The 14954-nt window shown below is 27.5% G+C and overlaps 1 pseudogene; it reads left to right on the top strand.

Annotated features, from left to right (window-relative positions):
• The first annotated feature begins 972 nt into the window (after positions 1 to 972).
• LOC112692387 lies at positions 973 to 9030 on the top strand (annotated as a pseudogene).
• Positions 9031 to 14954: the final 5924 nt, after the last annotated feature.

A 14954-nucleotide genomic window follows, 5' to 3' on the forward strand; every position in this document is an offset into this window, starting at 1 on the left:
ATTTTGCAAGTAACTGACTACTATAAACGAAAATTATCTTCGTACTGTTTGTATTTTGTCTATTATGAATTACTTAAGTATGCGTCTGTCGGTCGTAGTATGTGGATTATATATGTCCGACAGACAATTTTTGATGTCGTGTCGTGTCGTGACGTATCGTACCAGTGGAATCGGGCTTAATGCGTTAAAAATTTGAAAATATAACCCAAAATGATAAATAAGCTATAAATAAGTCCACCTAACTAAAACGGCGGTCAACGCCGTAAGAATTATAATCTGCCACTCAAATAATGAAATAATTAGATTTATAGTCACAAAAAAAACCTATTTTTATATTATATGCAATTTTCAATGTATCACTTTTGATACGGTGATTGTCACGCTACATTTATCATGCACAATCACATTATGTATATATATATATATATATTTACAACAGCGAAATAATTTATAATAATTAACATTATTTATTACTAATATTTGAGTTCAACTATATAAATTCTCGTAGATGGTAAATTAAATTTGCAAATAGTAATTATATTATCTAGTATCTACAAAAAAAAATTTCACCATCCATGGCTTAGTGCCCCCAAGTCGTGGTGCCCCTAGTCTATAGCCTAGGTAGCCTAGTTCTAAATCCGGCCTTGTACGGAGATAATTACATGATTATAATAATTACCAACTAATGTGTGTTTAAATACTCATACAATTGATTTAAAACTTCTTTCACAACAATATATAGATTTCGTCTTTAAATCGATTTTTTTCACTATGCATAGTAATTTAAAATTATAATTATTTCCCTGCGACAAAAATACACCTACCTTTGAAACCGTGTGAAAATTACACGTGGCAACCATTGGTTCATACAGAAAACTATAAAAATATACAAGCTATGATTTATGATACACAATAATAAAGCTTCGTTAATTCAGTTAAATTATTCAGTTAAAATTCAATGAGCGGCACACTATGAAGTACCAGAAATTACTATCCGGCGGTAGGATGCCAATGGTGGGTTACGGTACATTTTTGGTAAGTTGATTCGAATTTCAAGTGTTGAGATATATTTAAAAGTAATTATTACCTTTTTAACATAATATTCTCAAAAACCCTTCTTTGAAATAAATCCCGGAATATTATATGTATATATATATATATATATATATATATATATGTGTGTGTGTGTGTGTGTGTGAATTCATTACTGCAATACAACCGTTAAGATCTATGTAAAACTACAAACTAAAAGCAAAGCTTCATAATATAACTATTAGAGATAGGATGTTGATGACCTAAAAAACAAACAAAAATAACAAAAAATGAAAAGCTAAAATGTCCTAAAAATTAAAAATAATTTTCAATTATTATTTTCATACTGTTACTGAATGATACTTGAAACGCTACGAATAGTATCGAAGTATTGTATGAATGCGTTTATAATATATTTAATATACCTATATTATAATATATTTAAATTGTATTACTGTTGTGTTATATTTTGGTGTGACACTCCTATACATTTGCATTAATCAATATCTTATTTTTAATAACAAATTACTATTGTCAACAGAAAAAATTGACAGTCAAATTGTGGTAATTATTAACAATTAGCGTTTTGTTTTTTTTTTTTTAAAACAAAAACTAAAAATTTATCGAAGGTGTTGTATAATCTATAAAAAAATTAATTAAAATTTAACAATAAAAAAATAACGAATATTAAAAGTCATAAAAGTTTAATAATAATAAAAAAATACAAACTTACAAAAATAAAAGGAAATACAAAAAATATTTTCTACGGAATATAATGTATAATTATACTGTTATATTCAAATAAATATTTTTTTTGGTATACTATTGGCTTGTTATTATTTTTTGAAATTTTGAGATTTGACGAATCATCTTAAATTAAACGGAAAATGTCGTACTATATTATCTAGAGAAATCTTAATTTAGGGGCAAGAAATATTGTGACCATAAATTTATAATCGCTATATATTTATTCTTTAGAAAGTATAAAGAAATAAAAACTTTAAGAAACTTCCTTTATTAATACAAGCAGATATCTTTTAATCAACCATAATGATAAATTAACATGATAAATATAACTATAGATAAATATTGATTTTTGTTATTTAAAGAGAATATTTTCACAAAAATACGCTGAACCATATAATATACAATTTAATTCTTATTAATATTGATAAATCATTAGGAAAAGAAAATTGGAAATTATATATGTCTGTATTATAGCATAAAATATAATTTGTCTTAAGTTCATTATAATAAAATAATTAATAATCTAGATGCATTGAAGTTTTTAATATTGATTGTTAAAATTGTTTCTGGAAATCCAAATTTTTAATATCAAATTAATAATGTTTCTTTGGATTATTAAGAGTTTTTTTCGAAAACTATTAACATTAACCGATAAAACAAAAATAATATATTATTATTTCGTAAATCTGGTTAAAAATATCTTTATTAAAACGATAAGTACATAACAATAATTTTTTCTTTAATACCAAAGTAAAATAATCCTCATGGTAAATTATTATAAATATTGATTTTTAATAAAACGTTAAGTAAAATAAATTACTTTCAAGTAAAAAGTTTCCAATATTAAGATGTAGGTAAATCAAAACATTTCAATACAAATATTAAAATCGAAAATGATGTAACTGTATAAAATAAATATAAATAATAGATGGATATGTGTGGTTATAAATATGCTGTTGAACTCTTTTAATCGCGATTTGACTTACTTTAGCGATTCTTCAGCTTGAATGTTTCTTGATCTGGATTTTAAAAGTGGCATTCGGCATTCCCCCTTTTTGAAGTTTTCCCAAGGGTAAGGATCAAGTACGCATCATTTGTACGGATATGTTTCATTTAACAAGTTGTTCCCATAGTGATTTGCTACTATGGATATTGAAGATTTAAAATCATTTTAAAAGCAAATATGTCTTACATTATTTTACAAATAATGAATTATTTCAATAATAATTTATCCAATTAAAAAAAGTAAGTAAATAAATAAAACCCCGTTCTCCTAAAAACGTTAAACATTCAGCATAAGGTTTTTTTTCATTTTTTTATTTAAAAGAATATTTACAGTCTATACATAACAATTTGAAAAGATAAATAAAAAGCATATGAAAATATGAGAAATGAGGAAAACTCATTAGTAGAACCTCTGATATACTCATATATGATGTTTAAACTTTTGATTTTTATTATTATTATTTATTTTTTATATTTTTTTGAACTTATGGGTTAGAACAATTATAGTAAAGCGTTTTATGACGAATTTATTTTTGGTCTTACAGTAGGATGTTCTGGAATATTTAAGCGTAGGTTAAAAATTCAATCGCCATTGTATCCTTTATTATGAATAAGGTGTGTATTAATAAAATAAAATAATGTTTCAAGTTGTTTATAATAAAGATTTTGAGCTTATTATGTTTTTAATTTTGTATAAGAACCGATTATATTCTAGAACAATTGTACATAATTAGCCAACCGAACATCCTACTCGATAAATGGACTTCAGAGTATTTATAATATACAACATTCAATGGCTCTCGACGAGAAGTTCAATACAATTATAATACTTTTTAGTGATGATTATAAACACGTGAAAGTGTATAAGTTCTCATATTGTTGTTATTGATCAATCAGTTAATTATAACGACGTTCCAATTAAAATCATAAACTTAAGTCGTGGTAATACTTAGGTGTTAGCAACGACCCATGAGAACGGTCTAACAATAGAAAATTATATACTTAATGAGTAAAATGACTACGGAAATCGGCGCAAATAAGTATTGTGAGTTCGCAATGAAAACGTAATGTTATGTTTGTCTCAAAGTAATTCAAGTAATCAATATTATAGTAAGTTGAACATAATTGCAATCGATGCCAATCATTATTAATAGCAACGTATTAACAATTATTGTACTACATGAGTTATATGAACAACTTTTGAAAAATAATTTAAATCAGATACGGAATTCATCATTTTCCATAGAAAAAAAATATTTAAAAACGATATTGAAACTGTATTTCACATTGAAATTCATTTTACGACTTGAATACTCCCATATATCGTAATAAATAAACTAATTCATCCGCGAATTGTAATAAAGTCATAATTAAGAACGTATGTATGCATTACAATATTAGATTGTACATTAATTATTAGTTTTCAGAATTATAATAAATCATAACCTGCGCGAAGAATGACGAATGGGGGCTATTCTCCCCTGCCCTACATACGTTTGTGCTTTGTTCTAATATCACCACTAGACGACTATCTAGGTGCAGCCACATCAAAACGTTCGGTTTCAAGTAAAATAATATACTATTAAAGTTTTCTGTCAATACGTATTTTCATCGTCCCCCGTTCGACTCACATGTTGCAGTTGTATGGAATTTATTAGCTACCTATTATAAAATAATTTAAAATCCAGTACAACCGTGTTACGTATCGAATAGCAAATAGCATAATTTTTTTTTCTCGTACTTTTACGAACTCCGGTTACAAAAGTAATTTAAATTACTCTAAATTAATCCACGATAACTTAGACCATTGAATGTAAAACGAAACACAAGTGTATCAGTCAGAATTATGATTTTAGCGAGTTGGTGTACGCTGGTAGTATCCAGTGTCATGGCTTCAGCGACAACAACTTGTGGGGCGATTACTTATACGGTGGATAAAGGATATTATAATTTATTCAATTTTTTTCTTTTATTTATTTATTATATTTATTCAACGAATTTGAATAACCTGATTTACCGTTGACACGATTAACCGGGCGAAAATGTTCTATTTAGAGTCAATACTTCAACACGACTTTTTGGAATAAGCCATACCATTACATACACATATAAACACCGATTAGATAATATTTTATTTTACCCCATCATACTGCTGTTGCGAAATCGTAATGCTTGGAAACAAAATCTTAGAAATCAAAAACTTTTTCTACCAGTTAATATTTAAAAGTTTCATTCCGCAAAGTATACGTTAATGTTCGCTTTCCAAACTTTTTCCATTGATTTATCCCTTGAGACCACTCCTCAGAATTTTACGTAAGCCCCTATCATTTCGATAATGCTTTTATTTTTCGTCCGCTACTATTATTATCATCTATTATCTATAACTGCCTTTCTCAACCGGGGATATCCGTACCCCCGATGATACGTGAAAAAATAAAAAAGGGTACTCAGGAAAAAAAAAAAGATAATAACCGAGAATGTAAATATTAATGTAGGTACCCATTTGAATTAATAAATAATTTATGAAAAATTTGATAAGGAGTGTTGTTTTTGTTGAAAAGGCTTTTTCTTCAAACACGTTCATTAAAAATAAGTATTGATTTAGACTTTCTGTGAATTTAGACTTACCAGTTTACTTATTATATGGAACCAGTTTTCAAAAATTAAGTGTACTTACAACAACCTATATATTAATATTGTAAAATGTATATTATTTTTTTTGTTTATATTATACGGTGCTTACTGATAAGAAATAAATAATACTTATTGATAAAAATAAATAAATACTTTATAATTATTAATTTTTCATTAAAACTATTTTTATGATTTCCTAGAAACCCTATGTGAAAATAGACATATTTTAACAATTGGGGGTACGTAAAGCAATGATGAGAGGTTAAAGGATAAGTAAATGAAAAAATATGAGAAACGCTAATCTATGGTATATACTCGTAATACTCGTATACGAAAAAAAACCGATATACCGCTGTACAGCGTTCATCCGTCCTTTGCGAACGACAATGAATACGTAAAAAATTTTATCGAATGTTGTCTATCTTAAAAGTTTAACAGCATGGGCGTCCCCAGATATTTTTTAGGGGGGGGGGAGGGGCAAAATTAATTTAAAAATAAATGAAAATTTTTTATACATTTTATTTATAGTAAATTATTATATTTCGTCATTATTAAAATTATGACATTACTGACATTTATGTATAATGTACAATTAAAACATCACTCAAAAAATACATCAAGATAAAATAGTCCGATTATTATTAATGACAGTTTTCATAGATAGCCGTCAGCCGTGCGTTGACATAATATGTTATGGAAACTTAGTAGACCTATTTTTAGAAAATAATTTATCATTTGGAATTTTACCAATTCTGTGGAAATAACATTATTCCTGGGGGGGGGGGCAAGTGCCCCGTCTTGCCCCCTGGGGACGCCCATGTTTAACAGCATTGTATTGGTTACGTAAAAATTGACAGTCTTATAAATATGGTTATGCATATTTATTTATAGTTAACTAACGTCCGTTCAGTCAATTTTATTGAAGTACAATAATGGTGATTCTTATAATACGATCATAATAATATAGTTATGCAATAGTTCACAGGCTTATGAATGGACTATAAATAGACTTTCTGCAATGTTGGTCAAAATAAATAGTTTACACATAAATGGTAGACTCTTTTTCATTAAATTATTTATATAAACGGAGTAATAATATTTGTTTATCTCTTTATTGAGTTATGTTTAAATGTAATTGTCTTATAGTTTTTTATATACAGAATTTATCAACAAAAATAATGATTATTATTTGTTTTAAAATATTTATAAAATGACCACTTACATAAATTATAATTTTAAAAATAAAGTTTTTTTTTTTTGATCAATACTGAATTAGAACTTAAAAAAACACTTGATTTTTTTCAATGATAACTCACGTGGCAGAATATTTTTTTAATGTCAGAAAAATGTCGAACAATCAGTTTTTTGCTTGTAGGTATATTTTACAAAAATATACAAGAATAGAATGATAAATTTAAAAAACAAGCAAAACTATAGAATGTCGGCTACTCAAAAGTATAAAAGGCATTATGCGAGTATGCGAGTATATAGTGAAATAAAATATTCTGTGGCTTGCGGAAGAATATAGATAAGGACACAGTTTATCGCAAATAATATTAATTCAGTACACAAAAAGCAATTAAGTAGTTAAGTACTAAAAACTGAAATAATATTTTACAAATTATATACCTAATATGATCATTGGCTGTTTACCGATTTTATGTGATTATATTCTGATAACTTTTTAGCACCCCTAATCATAAATATCAGATAAACTAATAAAATATAATAATTCTTTATAATTTTCAGGCTCTAGACTTAGAATTAGAAAATGCTTTGAATAATGCTCTGGAAGCCGGTTACAGGTACATCGACACGGCCAGTGGTTATGGTAACGAACACGTCATAGGAAAGGTTTTGAATGAATGGATATCATCCGGTAAAGTGACGAGGGACGAACTGTTTATCGTCACTAAAGTAAATATATAACATATTTATATTTTTTACGAATAATTCGAAGATTAAAACAATATTTATGATGAATATTCCACACAGCTCCCTGCTTATGGAAACCAAGCTGAGGACGTGGAAAAGTATATTAAAAAATCACTAAAAGACTTCCAACTGGAATACCTTGATATGTATTTGGTACACTTACCGTTCGGAGTGTTCAAAGACAACAAGGTTGAATACAGTGACATGAAAAGAGATGATGGTACGGATCACGTGAGCGTTTGGAAGGTAAGAAAGTATACCACTTTTCGTCAAGACATTATTTGTATAGAATAATGTTTCTACATTTGCCATACATTTTTTCATTTCCACGTGCCGCTGGAGAGAAACTTACCGACTCACCACGGTGGGCAGAGTACAATTCCACTTCATCTTCGGTTTTATCGATAATTGATCTTAATTAATCATGTTTAAAAGTTTCGATATTTGTAGGCAATGGAAAGGCAAGTGATCGCTGGCCGCACGAAAGCGATCGGCTTGTCAAATTTCAACATCAAACAAATACAACGAATACTGGACACCTGCAGCATCAAGCCCGACAATCTTCAGAATGAAAGCCATTTATACCTGCAAGAACCGGAATTAGTACGGTTCTGCCAAAAAAAATGCAATCGCCATGACGTCGTACTCTAGCTTGGGTACAAAAGGCTCTAGAGAACTGATGGGAATGTCGTGGACGTAATTATGCCATTATTTAAACGTGTTTAAGTATTATTATTTAATTATTTATTTGTTCACTTAAATATTCACTTATAATATTGTCGACGTGCAAGGCAAGGCCGTAAACTATCAAAGGGTGTATTCAGGAACTTATCACGTGGATGGGAGGGAAGAGTTCCAAGTACGAAAATCGTATCAAGTGGACAAATCCAAATAATAATAATTCAATATACTTATAAGCTATTAATGGTATATAAATAATTAGAAAATAAAAGGGAATACGAAAACAATACTTGCGTTCAACTACTATAGTAGCAGTCGTATTTTCTAGAATTTTATCATTTTAGATTCGATTTAATTAAACAGTGATCATTGTTGTAATGCACGAGTTACTTAAATGTACAAATATATATATATAATCGTTTATATTGTGGTTTACAGTAATAAAAGTTTGCCGGAAATGTTGGAGAACGCAATATTGGTGAAAATAGCAAAAAGATATAACAAAACTCCAGCTCAGGTATTATTGCGGTTTATCATTCAAAAGGGCGTTTCAGTAATACCCAAGAGTACAAACCCACAACGGATTGTGGAAAACATAAGGGTAAATTGTTTTCGTAGGGAAAAAATATTAAAACCCATCGTTATTATCCTTTATAAAAAAACAGTTATTTATTTATTTATAAGATTTTCGATTTCAAACTGGATTCAAATGAAATGAAAACTCTGCTCGGTCAGGATGCAGGAGAAGGAGGGCGTATTGTACGATTTCTATTCTTTCCCGAGTAAGATATAAATCAACACTTTTTATAAATGCACTAAGCCTAATCATTAAATGTATAGTTGAAAAGTTTAGTGGATCAATGAATACTGTTATAATTCCTTTATTTGTTTAAAAAAAAAAAAAAATTATTATTATTTCAGAATTACAGAGCACCCAGAATATCCATTTTTGGTTCAAAAATAGCAAATTTCTAATTGGAAATTAACAATTTCTAGATTACTCCGTATATGATAAATTTAGTTTAAAATAGTTATAACTATCAGTTAAATATTAGTTATTTTTTCAACAACTGTCTTGAGTTTTTATTTAATTTAAATAAATAATATCTTAAGGTAACATGTAAAACTTGTAAAAATTAAAAGAAAAACGTATTTTTCCTTATGGCTAAAGTTTAATAATTGATTGAATACATACATTCTATACAAATGTTATTACTTCACACATAAAAAAATATTAACTTATTTTCAATTTTTTAAACAAGGTGTAAGTGTAGTTATTCTACTATTAAACAATAATTGTTGTCATAATTCTACGATGTACAAGTAATTATAAAATAAAATTTCATCTCTCGTTTTATACATTATTATGTTTAATAAAATAATTTGTACTTATGTTACTATCTATCGCTGATAACTATGATTGGGAATTAGAATGCCAAAATTAATAAGCACGATCCTCATGAATTTTTAGTGAATATTAAATGATTATTTAAATGATTTATTAGGAAACTAGATCAAAAGCACAAGTTGTTCTAAATTATATTTTGTCTTTATCAGTTATTTATATTATCATTTAAAATTTTTAAGAATATTCTCTATTCATCTAGAAGTACTGTAATTGAACTCTATTCACAAATTAATTAATTTATAGAGTCTAGAACCGAGAAAGATATTTTCGTATATGCGTCTTACCAAAGATTTTAAATATTTTTTTTTTAAAAAATATTCAATAATTTCGACATGAGTGAAATTATATCTGTGTTAAATTTCTGATCGATTAATATGGTTAAAAGAAATGTTGAACTTTATATACTGTTCTTAAACTTTTTTTCAAAATACAAAAAAAAATATCACCGTCAAAACAAATATACCTAACTTGCTCTTCCTAAAAAAACGAACATATATATATATACGTGTTTTATTTAAACCATGATCGAAAATCAAATATTTAAAGAAAAAAAAATGCACTCTACTAATGTTAGATGTTATGTTAATGTGTATGTTTTTAATGTTTTTTCACGATACTATCGACACATAAATATGCACTATTTACAAAATCGATAAACCGCCGAGAAGTAGATGAACAAAACCGTGATAGACGCAATAACTTTTGTTATGTTCATATTAATAGATTAAATAATAATATATAGTCAAAATTCAATACGCAAGCTAACAGTAAAAATAATAAATGATTTTTTATTATTATCGTCTTTGGAACGAGCTATAAAGTCAAAATCGTTTAAATAATTACCAGCGTATAGCAACAATGAAAAGTTTATCGATATGTTATAAATGTGTTATTTATGATTATGACTGTTTCAATATAACTAAGAGTTTTCCTACCTACGTGTAACTGTAAGGGTACTTGATATCAAAAGGTAGGCGAAAAAATTGGTGATGTCGGAAAAATATTGAATTTGATTTATTTAAAATTTTTTTTTCGAATGTACTCGTATGTAAAAAAAAATATGTAATTAAAAATAAAGAACTTTTCTCATACAAATAAAACCGTATATAATACGTATATTATGTATAAATATTATATTCATGTGATTCAAATACTACTCACTTACTGAGTAATTGTTAAACCTCAAAAGAGTATAAATGTAATATAATAATAAAAATGTATAAACTTGAAATGTTGACATAGTAGTTCTTTTAATACTTAATAGGTATACAATATAAGAGGATTTTTTGAAAATCATATTTTTAAAGGTCAAAACGTTTTTTAGCTGGATGTACAATTATTTTTAATTTTGGTTAGATAGGAAATATTTTATTTTATTCAATATGTTGATTTTATAGTTATTGATCGAGGTATAAGCAAATTAAACTATTATAAATAGATAACAATTAATACCATTAGAATATAAGATGATCTTGGGTTTTTCAAATTGTTTTTTTTAGGATTAGTAATTGCTCTAATCTAAAATAGAGCTAGATCTCCGGCGCAACCTTCAGTAATTCATTTAGTATATGTCTAGTATACATAATTATGTAAATTATTTATTTTAATGAATTATTATATAATTTACGGAGTTTTTTTATTTTTAAAATTACATTAGAATTTAATAAGAGTGGAATGTGATTAGTTAACATATAAAAATATAATGATATATAAAGAAAAAATAAAAAAGGCCGCCAAATCAGTATGAAGTACGCGAAGTTCTAGTGAGTGGTCAATCGGTACGTAAATTAAAAAAATGTTGGTAAACGCTTATAGTTAACTATAGATAGACGATTTTATGGAGATGTTCACGTGAAATTGTTTTCTACACTTTTTTTAAATTGTGCAAAGTATTCGTACACGTAAAAAGTTTAAAGTAAAATTACTACAATTACTAAAATTACTCCAACTAAGTAATGAAAATATTATGAAAATATAATATCATACAAAAATACGACTTTTATTTATAACTGGTTATAATTATTATTGATTTATATTGACGTCAAACCATTTTTTTTTTTTTTAATTTTTTTTTTTCGTCCACCATTTTGGATCACCTTTCCATCCGATATTCGATTATTATAGTATTGTAATCATAAGCATCCGTTTTCTTCTTTAATTCAAAGTAAATTATATGTATCGGTTTGTTTTTTATATTGAAAATTATCACTCATTTTAGTTATTAAACGAATCATCGACGGAAGACTAACCAACGTGGAATTTTCTAAGGTCCAAAAAAAAATTTTGACAAACAAGGATTATATGTACCTGGTGACCACTAGTCGTGGGGAAAGAAAAATTCGTCGGTGGACCAAGGAATACGTTTAATAATTTAATATTTTTTTTCCACATCATACTATGTTTTACATAATACGTATAATGTTCAGTTTTAAAATAGTTTTACTATGTTTCTTCAACATTTTCCGTTAGATAATTATAGATTAATACTGGCTACTTTCTGGGAGTCTGCAGGACTACAACTCCCACTCACCCATTCGCCATTAAAACCCACTCTTTTGGTGACAATAGTACACGGCTGTTTTCCAGACTATCGTATTGTAAACACATGTAAAATATATTATTATGCACGAAAATCGATTATAATAATTGTTTTACGGTTACATACAAACCGTAACATTATAAATAACAGTCATAAATGACTATTTGGACGGGCCCACGTAATCAACGATAAAATACCGAAAAAATTTACTGATACTTTTTTTGTGGTGAGATAAGACGTGGTATATATATCGTATAATCAGTCTACACTTTTTTTGGGCACACTCTGTATATACATACATTTTTTAAACGCTTCTTCGACGAGTTAGTGCAAATACGTATATAAATTTTAATTTAACGATTACTGGCCTGCACAATTCATTCGCGTTGTAATATATTTTACCACGACAAACAAATCGCAATAAATTCGAACTCATCGGTGCCGCAAAAGCCATCAACGGTCGATCGAAAACAGAATTTATTACGATAATATGATTCGATTGAAATTATTATATTACCCGAGCATTTAACTATTGTCAAAATGTTGTCACACACGGAAACAGTTGATTTAATTACTTATTTTACTAAATTCACGCCGTTGAGTATTACAATTTTTACAATTAAATATGTTTCTGAATAAATACAATGAGATAACAAAAATGACAATAAGAAAATAAACTAAGTTGGCATTAAAAAAAAAAAATCAAAAATATACAGATATAATTGGATGAGGAAAATTAAATTAATGCTGGAATGACTGGATCATACGTTGGATAGGATGGTCATAGTGTACGGTGTGGAGTTAGTGGACATTCAGAACTGCCCTTGATTGCGGGTATATGTGAAAGAATTTAGAAAGACGTACCTGAAAGTATGTCGGATGCATTTAACGACCCGTTTGTTACTGCAAGCATACGGTTTTAGTAGGTATCAGAGTGGTGAGATTGGAAAAACCTTTATTTTGATAGACAAAATCGTATAAATATACGAAATTATATAACCTAGATACATCTAATTTCAAAGTTCTTACGGTTTTACGGTCTTACTACAAATTATTTTTTTTCATACATATATATATATATTTTACCGGTAAATAATTAAATGGCACATAACATTTCAACACTTGGTTTGTTGGTTTGTACACATCGAATTTGGTGTATGAGTAGAATATAACGAGCAAAATGCATTAAAATACATACAAACTGATAGTAGTGCACTGAGTGGTAATTACTTATTATAAATTATTTTAAAATAATCAAGGATGGACAAATGAATGATTTTTTTTTCTTTTTTTTACTCGTAAAATTAAATTAATCTAGAGAAATAAAAGCTAAGTTATAAAGTAATTAATGCACCCAGCCCTGACAATAATATAATGATAGTGTTAAAATATACAGTAATCGCCGCTCATTGGCCTCACGGTTAATTGACTCATTCGTTGTTGGACTGGAAACAGGCTGTTCCGATTTGTACGTATTCGAATTCACACAGAAACAATTTCGTTTACTAGACTCACTGGTGTGGTTGTTGTAGCTATTAGATAATTAACAATAGGATCGATTTTTATCAAAAAAGAATTAGTTATAGATATTACACGTATTGTGTTAGATTCATTTGAGTATTACGGAAAAAATATTCAGTGGAAAAAAAGAAGTATACTTTTTTTATAAGCACTATAAATAAAATAATATAAATACTATAAATACATATACGAGTATACAAATGTTAACAGCTTTCTATTTAACCTATTCATTATTTGATTATTTTTAACTTGATTATTTCCATTTCACGCATACATTATGTTTGTGTCGTACTTCTACATCCATACAAATGTATTGTATATACATATCTTTAGTTTACTAAGATGATACCTCAATTAATATTCTAAATTTGAATTATTCTTAACGCCTTCAAACATTTGATTGGTTTGTGGTGAATTTCCATGCGTCTCTATCGTTACCCAATTTCTTTAACCCCTTATAGCTATTCTTCCATAAGTCTATCACAATTTGCTTCATGAACTCCATCCTTGGTCTTCCCTTTTCAATAGAACCTTCAACGTCACCTTCCATTACACTTTTCATTAGGATATCGTGTTGTAGTAGATGTCATAACATTTTGTCTTATAAAACTTTTATAGTATAATTAAGAACTCTCTTTTCCTTTATTCTATCTAATACTGCTTCGTTCGTTATTTTTTCAATCCATTTAATCTTTGACATTTTACGATAGCACCAAATTTCAAAGGCCTCTAATTTTATTTTCCCTGCTGTACTGATTGTCGAAATTTCACTGCCATATAACGCAATACTCCAGAAATAAATTGTTAAGAACTTTTTCCTTATTTCTAATGCCATACTGTTAGTGGTGAATAAGTATTTTTTATTCTGAAAATTTTTCTTTGCTTAGCCCAGGTAAAGAATAGCGCATTATATTTAAAATTCATCTTTACATCGGCCATCTTCTGTTATTTTACTTCCTAAGTAATTAAAGTGAATTAAAATGATGCATTTTTTCTGTGCATGCATTATCTATATTTATGTTAAGCTGAATAGGGTTTTTTTTTGCTGCACACCATAACCTTTGTCTTCTTTATATTTAATCACATTCCATATTTGTCCCATAGTATGTTATTTATGTTAAATAAAATGTTTTACAAAACATTCACTGTTTCTGCACAAAAAGCAATGTTCAATCAGCAAAACTCAATAAGTTAATTGCTTCTCCATCTATTCCAATTTCTTGCTTTGTTACTATCCTCAATTGATTCATTGCTACTTCAATATATAAATTTTGATATAGATTTTTTTTAAAAAAATAAAATGGAGTTTCTTTTGTACACGATACTTGCTATAGTTTCTGTATGTAATTTTTGGATAATCGCTGTACAAGTCACGCTTGACTCGGTGGAAACGAACCGTATTATGCTATAATATTGTATGTAACAAATAATTTGTTGTCTGGCTATGTAATA

The sequence above is a fragment of the Sipha flava genome, unplaced genomic scaffold (assembly GCF_003268045.1).
Source record: "Sipha flava isolate LNK unplaced genomic scaffold, YSA_version1 73_pilon_pilon, whole genome shotgun sequence".
Lineage (NCBI taxonomy): Eukaryota > Metazoa > Arthropoda > Insecta > Hemiptera > Aphididae > Sipha > Sipha flava.